We start from the raw sequence: 10,538 nt of genomic DNA on the forward strand, positions 1-10,538 counted from the left end.
TTATCCATATTACTTCCCTTCATATGACTTTATCCATTTTCTTATACATCGTGGTCCTTTGTGCCTAACCCCTTATGCCATGTGACTTGAGCCTTATGGGTTATGGTCACCCACATGCTGATGTTAACATGATGTCATCATGCCACATGAAAACCCATGAGATGTGCCACATGCCACTTGAAATTAGGATAAGTTGGGCACTCAAAAATTCCAACTATACCTACCACATGGCAGTCATCCATACTACCATGTCACCTTGTCCAAATCATCATTTTGGTGTTTCATTCTGGAGTTTTCATGTGTCACTGTAATTTAATTGTCCAATATAGATCTACCACCTCAGCAACCACACCATCATCTTTGAACCGATCATGAATTGTCACATGCCAGTGTACTTCCATGTCATTAAGTCCATGTCATCAACCTTGGGAAATTCTAGAGCTATCATGTCATCATTTATTTTCACATCATCATCTTTAGGCCAATCATGAACTACCAAGTCAATCACTATCATCCTATCTTAATTTACAAACACAACATCCACATGATGGGTTCCATGTCACCATTAGGGGCACTAATGGGTCCCTGTGGAAAACAACCAAGGGATCTAATAGATACCTTCACTGTGTCACAATGAAGCTAGTACAATGTGGGGGTTAGGAATCTCATTAAACTTCTCACATCTTGACACTTCATACATTGTCCATGTGATTTTCAATGGCCAGATCCACTAGAAGACTCTCAAACTTTAACTCAATCAAATGGTGTGAAATTTCATGTCCTATCTACCATATATTTCCCACAAAGTTAAAGATTCAATTTGAAGATGTGCGATATTTAACAAAATTAGTCTTTTTCATAATAAATTTGGTTTTTTTTCTCATTGCAATTGTCAACTTCAAACTATCATAACTTCTCATCCAAGAGGATTTTTTCCAAGGGTAATATGTTTGTTGGAAAGATCTTGGAGAGGAATATTCAACAATATCATCCATAGATCCATTTGAGCATTATAATTTTGCCAAAAAATACTAAACTTTGAGGAACTTAGACATCTTAAGACAAGATCATTAGGTTGTCATATTTCTTCCTTTGACTCATTTCTTCTTCCTTAGACTTCCCCTTTGGAATCAATGTCACTAGTTGTCATTAACAACAATATGAAGTCCAACAATTTTATAGTAGGATCACTTGCCAAGGCCATTGTGTCAAGTAAGTTTTAATTCTAACCTAACAATAAAGTGAAGGTACTAGTAGTTGCACCACTTTTTTATTTGATGATCAATATTAAGTTTTTTGTTAACAATGGTGTTGGTTGTCAAGGATAGGGAAATTATAATTTTAACCCTAAGAAAAAGGGTAATGTTACTGGGACACCCATTTTTGTTTCCTACTAGGTAAAGAAAACACCCTACTCTAAAGGATCTTGAGATACCCTTCTAAACATTGTCAAAATTAGGGATAATTTTGGGGGATAATATTCACATGTGGACTAAATTTTCGTGCTTCTTCAAAAAAAAGATTCACCAATTTCCATATTTTGTAAAAATGATTTGCCCAAATTTTATAGTACAAAATTATTTTACCTTAAAAAAAAAACCAATAATTTATGGAGTATATAAAATAATTAGAAATTTGAATTTTTTTACAAAAAAATGTCAAACATTTTACAATTTGTATATTAAGGACTAGTAATATTTTCTAAATTTTTTAACTTTAAGATAAATTTTCATCGTTAAAATTTTCCTTGATCAAAATTCAATTTGAAGTGATGGGTTGATGGTAGATGGCACACCTCTTTGGATTTTTTTTTCTTCCCTTTCTTTTTTTTGGAAAGAGAGAAGCTTATTGCAATGGTTTAGCTATAAAAAATTATGGATGTTATTCTTAAGTTTTTCTAGTCCTTGTCTATCCATGCTACAACACAAACTAATTATTCAACATTTGTCTAAATCACTCTAAGATACTTTCAACTATTTGATATTTTTGTTTTCCTTGATCAAAATTCAATTTGAAGTGATGTGTTGATGGTAGACACCACACCTCTTTGGATTTCTTTTTTCTTTGCAATGGTTTAGCTTCTTATTTATTTATTTATTATTATTTTTTTAATTATTTTTTATTTATTTATTATTATTATTTTTTTATTTTTTATTTTTTCCGGAAAGAGAGAAGCTTATTGCAATGGTTTAGCTATAAAAAATTATGGATGTTGTTCTTAAGTTTTTCTAGTCCTTGTCTATCCATGCTACAACACAAACTAATTATTGAACATTAGTCTAAATCACTCTAAGATACTTTCAACTATTTGATATTTTTGTTTGAAGATCCTTCTATTATGTTTTTTGCATTAGTTCCAAAGTAGAAACCGTAGAAAGGAGTTCAAAATCATATTTAGAATGGTTTTTTTTTATACGGGCTAGTGTTATTTTTTCTAGAGTTTGGATTATGTCTCCTCATGCCCTCTTAGATTATGTACAAATAGTTGCACAATTGTCTCAAATGATTGAGGTGTCCATATTTTCATTGAATAAGTGATATGATGATTCTTTCTCCAATCTACACATCAAACAGATTGATGGTCCTACATAATTTCTTTTGTTTAAATTAGCCCAAGCTAGAGTCTTCCTCGTAGCTAATAGCCATAGAAAGACTAATACTTTCAACTATAGTTCACGATTCTAGACCTTGTCCTACATGTTTTTCTTGTATGTGGTGTACAAACCAACTACTATTTGGTATTATTTCTTAACTTGATATTTCCATCTCCTTCTTAGCCCCATCTCAAGAAATCCCATTTGATCTTATAGTTTACCTTTTTATATTCTTGTTGAGCCTTCATTTGCTTGCGAGCCCCAACATCATATTTTACTAACCAAATCTCACATAATTTCCACACCCTTTCACAAAATGGATTTGAGTCATCATGCTAATCAAAATTGTGATATAACTTCATCCACCCTTTTATCCAACATAAATTCCTTTATTTGTTGGAAGAGGTATTGGTCATCTAGGATGAGTACTTTCAACTATAGTTTAGGATTCTAGACCTTGACCTACATTTTTTTCTTGTATGTGGTGTACAAACCATCTGTTATTTGGTAGTATTTCTTGACTTGAAATTTCCATCTCCTTCCTAGCCCCATCTCAAGATATCCAATTTGATCTTATATTTTACCATTTTATTATCTAGTTGAGCCTTCATTATCTTGTGAGCCCCAATATCCTATTTTATTGACCAAGTCTCACATCATTTCCACACCCTTTCACAAAATGGATTTGAGTCATCATGCTAATTCAAATAGTGTTATAACTTCATCCACCGTTTAGCCAACACGGATTCCTTTATTTGTTGTAAGAGGTATTGGTGATCTAGGATGAGTACTTTCCACCATATTTCTTCCCATAAAAGAACTCAATGCCCATTTTAGACATCCCAAAAACAATGCTCCTACATTAGACCTCTATTGTTCCATTTTAATTGGCTAGGAAATTCCCATTCCATTTGAACTAGTGATTCTTCAAAGACATTGGTTGCATATTCAAATCACCACACCTTTTCCCATAATTCTCGTAATTATTTTATCCATCTCCACCAAGTCTTCATTGTTATGTATTTACCCATGATTAGAGGGTGTCTAATGCCTAAACCTATAGGAAACTTTGGAATAGAAACCTTATTCCATGCAACCAAATCCTATTTGTGTTCCTTGGAAGGCCCTTTCTAGAGAAAATTCCATTGTAAACTGTGTATCCTTTTTATTATTTTCATATGAATTACAAGAATATAAAAGAAAGAGAGGGGCATAGAGTGAAGGGTTTCCTTGATTACTAAAATTCTTCCAAGTAAAATAAAAATTTTAAAATTCTAGCTAGAGGGTTTGGCTTCATGTTTTGCTAATAAATATTCCCAAGGGACATTTTGAAGATGCTTATTGAACAAAGGGGATCCATGCTATTTACAAGATAAAGAATCCCTTTGGAAACCCATGATTCTAGAAATATTCCTTTCAATTAACAAAGGATAATTAAAGGAGAACACTTGGGATTTATATTGATTGATAAGTTCTCTTGAAGCTTCCATGAATACATCTAGGTGGACTCAAATGCTAGAGCTTTCCTAATAGTAGACACATCCATTATAAAAATTTTATCCACAAAATGTTGATGAGAAAAGAGGGAAGAATTGGGATGAAGAGAAATTCATTTGACACAATCATTTTCCATGGCTTTCATTATGCATTTTCCTAGGAATTCAACCAAGATAATATATAAGAAGGGTGAGAGGGGATACCCTAGTCTAATCCCTTGAGTGTTCTTGAAGGTACGAGAGGGGTAATATTGATAAATATATAAAATAAAGATGAGGAGAGTATGATTTTGAACCAGATGATCCATTCTCGACAAAATCCAAAAGAAACCAACATGATTTGAAGAATAGCCTAGTTTTAAGAAATCATACACCTTAAACATGTCAAATTTATCACAGTTTAATTAATGTTCCATGTCCCTTATTCAATTTCATAGAACGTATTTACACATGAGATAAAATTATTTCTATGAGAAATTTTATACCTTATATAAAAACCCCATGTTTAGAAAAGATAATCTTGTTCATTATTCGATTTAATTGGTTAGCACTTACCTTGGTAATAATTTTATAAATGGCATTACATAAAGATATATGTTTTAATTTATCTATTTTTTTCACTTTTCACTTATCTGGAATCAAAGAGAGTAAGGTTGAGCTAAATTCCTATAGATTGCGCTTGAAACTCTTGATTCTTCAATCACCTCCTAGATATCCTTACCAATGTGCTAGGTAAACTTGACTCGGGATAGAGTCAAAAGTTGACCAGGGTAAACAGTGATGGTTTTGGGGCACATGGTATTGTGCACCCATGGTATTATGCCCGTGGTATCATATGTAATGGAGCCTATAAAAGGCTGGAAGGACTTCATTGTAATGAAAAGGCCTGGAGGTGAGCCGTGAAGGCTCACTTGGCCAGATTGGCCAAGGTTTTGGCCAAGGATAATGAAATTTCATTATGATTGGGTTTTTCCTCTCGGTAATTATTTATGTTATGCAGTAAATTTCTTAACAACTGGTATCAGAGCCAGATATTGGGTTCAAAGCAATTCTTTGATGCCAAGGGTTTATAGTGCCTGATGAGATCAATGCAGCGTTTTTCCAGATCTGGGTTTGGAAAATAATGGTGGAACAATCATACGCGGAAGAACCTCAAGGAGAATGTGCGGAAGATAGTGCCGTAACCGCCAGGGATCGCAGTGCATTTGCGATATTTACCGGTTTGGAACATTCTGACAAATTGTTCAGGGTTCATGCAGCTTCAAAAATTGTTCGTTTTCTGCTACATGAGGCCACTGGTGCTGGAATCTACGAGGTTCTCATTAGGCTTGCAGTTGGAGCGGTTTGATAGAAGTTTTTGAGCAAATAAAATTGAGAGAGGATGGATCAGAATCACAGCAGCAAGAAACAAAAAAATAAAATAAAAAATTAATGAAGTCAAAATTATTGCATGTAAATGGGCATACTACTGTAAGACCTGGTAAGGCATGTGTACCCCTCGGTGATCACCGGTAAAGTCTAGGTTAGACCTAGGTGATAGGGGGGATGTCAGGTTAACAATACCCTGGGTAAAAACTCTGAGGGGGGTAAGAGCTAGAGTGAGCGGGATTGGCTCACTTAGCAGGTTTGGCTGGAGTTAGTCAAGGAACCCCAAGTCAAGTTTAAGGGGGGAATTGTTAGGTAAACTTGACTCGGGATAGAGTCAAAAGTTGACCAGGGTAAACAGTGATGGTTTTGGGGCACATGGTATTGTGCACCCATGGTATTATGCACGTGGTATCATATGTAATGGAGCCTATAAAAGGCTGGAAGGACTTCATTGTAATGAAAAGGCCTGGAGGTGAGCCGTGAAGGCTCACTTGGCCGGATTGGCCAGGGTTTTGGCCAAGGATAATGAAATTTCATTATGATTGGGTTTTTCCCCGGATTTGGGGTTTTCCGGGATAAACATGTGTGTTTATGTGTTTATGGTTGTTGCTGGTTATTTTCTTATATATATTCCTCTCGGTAATTATTTATGTTATGCAGTAAATTTCTTAACACAATGATCATTTAGCAAGCCTAGAAGAAATTTGTTGTGAAGTGATCTAGCCTTAGTGATTTTCCTACAATCATCTCCTTAATGGCTTATTCCACCTATTCAAAAAATTCAAGGAAGGTAATAGTTATACTTTTTTCAAGAAATACGTAGGTTAAGATTAAGCTAGTGATTACGTGAATAACTACATATCGATCTTATATTCGTTCGTAAAGGAGTTCTATAGTGACTTGTCAATTAAATTTCAATATCCTCATGTTTCTCTACATTCCCCCCTTATATATAGTGTTTAAGGAATCTACTACCTATTTTTAACTTCTTCAATTGAGGAAAGAGTTGTGGAAGAAGTGTGTATTCCTATCCCCTCCCTAAAGTCATGGAATCCTTGACTTCTCTTTCCGCATAATTTATTCCTATTTATATCTATAATTTCTCTATATATTAAGTTTATCTTCCTTGTTAGCTAGCTAATTACATTGACAAGTCCTAGTGTTGTATCTTTGCAATGATTCCTTCTTCAATTGGAGATTTTCCCCGCAAAGGTTCCCAAAGAATTATTTTCAAGTTTTTATTCTATACTTGATATGATTTAGTTTCTACTAAGTTTGATACATATTCATTCCATAAGAAAAGTTACCATCGTAATTAGAACTCTACAGAGTTATCATTTTTTTAGAGGTTATATTTTGTGGCTATTTTTACCTCAAAATTGAAAAATGGTGCTACATGTAGCACTCAATTTTTATGTGATTTTGAACCCAACCTTAATATCAAGATTAGTGCCTTCCATCTCAAAACATTATGTGGATGGATCCCAATTTTGAGATCAATATTGATCCTCAAATTAAGCCTCCCACCACTAATCCAATATTTGAATTAGTTTATCTTTACTTTAGAACATTAATTTATTTTTGAAGAATTCATGTTATAGCATGATTTCAAATTTAATAAGCTTCTCACACTCGGATGAAATCTCACTACTTCACCTCCCACACTATCCCAATTTGAAATAGATTATTTTAATCAAAGGAACTATCACGATATTACCAACCTTAAATGTATAAGGTTATGGAAACTATATATTTACATTTCAAGATTCTAAAAATATGAGAGTTGATTCTTTTATTGAAGGATTTATTGATTTTACAATCCAACCAACTCTCTTTAAGAATAAGAGATAACCATTAGATATGATATAAAATAATTTTTTGCAAGTAAATATCAACCATATTTGTCAAAAGTTATATTTTGAGTGGATATTGAAAGTATTTATAAGGCCTCTACCAATGAGTTGTTATCACATTTGTTTAAGTTTGAAAATTTTTGATGCTCACAATTACAGTATCAGTGAAATAATTGTAATAAACAAGAAAAAATGATGATAATGGGACTATGAGTGCTATGGTGATTTCAAGAAAAAAATCAAAGAAATATGCTCACAATGGGAGTGTCAACGTTATCGAGTGTTTTAAAATGAAGACCAGTGATTTTTTGTGGGTAACCGAGATATCAGTGCCAAAACATTCAAATTTAAATCTTTTTTTTGAATTGCGTTCACATGTTCCATGTCAGTAAAAAGGTGATTATGATTCAATCACGCTCTGTTAAATCTGATAAGTGAAAAGCACGTGTTGAAAGAATCCTTTCTGCCACTGAAAAGGTAAGTGGGTTAATCATAATGATTAAAAGGTTAAATATATGATCTTTTCTGTAAATCAGTTATGATAGTACACCTGCTGAAACATGATATTTAATGAGTTTTCTCCATATAGAAAAATTATCTATTTCATTGTAATTATCATAATATTTTTCGATGAAAATACTCTTTTTGTTGAGTTATTCAATGGAGATTCAGGATCGAATCTCAATCCTCTGCTCTACATATTCAATATGCCGCAACAAAACCATGCAGAAAGGCAGAAAGTTAAACAAAAATAAGCCAAAGGGGCCCAATATTCTTGAGATCTACCCAAAGATTCAACGACAGTTTCGAAAGGCCAGGTGGGTGGAATTTTTTAAGTGATGCATTGATTTTCATGATGAGGTAGGACAAGACTTTTCCCAGGGTTTCGACAGACAATGAGTGGAGGTTGGAGGAATTTCTTTCCAAGTGACGGAGGAGTTAATTTCATAGGTCACAACTCTACCCACTAATGGAGAGAAGGCCTTTAGGAGTCAAATTTTATTTGGAATTGATGTGCCTTTCTTCCTAAAGGATGAATTCAAAGAGAAGGGTTGGAGGGCAGGGGTGCATAGGCCATGGTTAAAAGACAAATGACATGTGTTGTTGTGTATTATTTAGTTATATATCACCTACGAGGGCTGCTACAATAGGGTCAACCTATACCATTTTTGTTTTCTTGCTCATCTGGCAGGTCAGATAAGAATCAACGCTTCTTACTTTTTGTTAGAGAGTTTGAAACATATGATTACTTAGGTTCGAGTTAGGAAAGACCCATCTTCGCATTTCATTTATCATAAACCGTTGATAAAATTGTTACTTGAAAACTGGTTAACAAAGGTCGGGAGAACATGGGGTCATTTTATTTTCTAGGGAGGGTTTCAGCCCCAACCTCCTAAGTCTAAAACGGGTAGGAAAAAGGGTGCTAAAAAGGAGGCTAAACAAGTAAAAAACCCTGAGACTAAAACCGCCTCTCAAGGAGCTTCTTCTGTGAAAACCAGAAGTAGAAAGAAGACAGAGAAAACCTCTCCCCTATTCCTCAAATGCCTAAGGTTTATACTAGAATAAGTGATAGGCTCAGAAAATCACAACAAATCCCTCCTCCTCCTACTGAAAACCCTCCTACTGAGAGCCCTTCTGCTAAAGACCTTACCACTGAAAGCCTACCTACAGGAAGCCAATTTCCAGAGAAAACCAAAAGATAGATGGATGATCTCCATGATGAAGGAGTTTCAAATGAGAAAGAGCCTACCCTGTTTGAGATGTTCAAAGGGGGAAAGGCGTCACACTAAACCTTAGAATAAGGTTAGATTGAACATCAAAATAAAACAAATCCTAGATCTTGCTAAAGAAATTATAGATGTGGATGATGTCTCGTTAAAGTACCTAATCATAAATAGTGAGAAAACTACAGATTCCCAATTTAAGTCAAAGAAAACAAAGGCCACAAATAAAAGGGTTCACATGGAAACTAGAAAAATAAAAAGACGTGGGATGGATAATGTCGATGTTTTGCTGGAAGCATCCAGTACTCTCAGCTGAATATGTTTTTGGCCATTTCAGTTTTTTCCCCATGTTGTTAAAAGCAAATTTTTGGTTTTTTGCTGACAGAGCACTTGTCAGCGTTTTAGCACAGGAAAGTATAGAAGAGCATTGCCATTTTTATTGTTAGTGCATTTTGGTGGACAGTTTGGAGGAAAATGATAACAATTTTCCCATCAACTAATTATCAGTTTCGATAGCTAAATACCGTCAGTCGTCCAATCATCGAATTATTAGTTCCAAAATCTAAAGATTGAGCATGAGATTATCAGTGAATTGTAGGAAGGGTGTCTGAGGAAGTAGGAGCGACGCAACAAAATACCATTTTTGAAGGGATGACAAGGCTTGATTCCTAGTGAAGGAGGCATAGCAACAATGCATTTTTTCAGTCCTCAATTTTAGCATGATTTACAACAAGTTGTTCTTTGGAAAACCATATATGTTTTGAAGGATATTTTACATGCATGTACCTAAAGATATACATTGTTATTTTTAGATTATTGTAATTAAGTTTATCTAGAAGCATATTTGCTATTGTATCTTCTATATAAGAAGTTTCTAAAGAAGAAGGGGTTGGAACTTTGAAAGATAGCCTTTTGTATTTACTGTGTGATCAGATTTTAATAAAAGAATTTATGTGAGCACTTTGCAAAAGTTCACGTGTTGCAATTCCTGTCTATCTCTTGGTGTTATATCTTCCTCATGCCTGAATGTTAAGTGTTGTATTTGAAATTCATATTTGCTAGGATCCATTTTCTTATGTTTCAGATCTTTACATACTTGTTTTTTCTACATATAAATCACCCTTCTTTTCCTCCGTCATCCTCAAAATTCGTTGAAATTTTTCGAAGGAATTGTTACGATCTCTCTTTTGTAATTTTTTCTCACTGAACCTGTGACTATATAAACCTGATTGGGTCAGAATCCATGCCTAATGGTTAGATTTTCCTATAGTCCAACCAACCTCAATCTTTCTTAAATAAATCTAGCCATAGAACGTATTACAAACCCTCTACCACTGTGGCCTTGGGTAGCAGAGTTTAGGGAGAGATCCCTCTCCATGTTGAAAGGGCCATATTTTCAACCTCAAAGTGGTTTGAGGTTACCTTAGAGGTTTTCCCGCAACCAGGGTTTCCTCTAAGTGATAACATGAGCAATGGGAGAAACATTATTAAGTTAGGTGTGGA

The sequence above is a fragment of the Pinus tabuliformis genome, chromosome 3_1 (genome assembly GCF_031772625.1).
Source record: "Pinus tabuliformis cultivar Carrire ecotype Pingquan chromosome 3_1, CPIR1, whole genome shotgun sequence".
Taxonomy (NCBI): Eukaryota; Viridiplantae; Streptophyta; class Pinopsida; order Pinales; family Pinaceae; genus Pinus; species Pinus tabuliformis.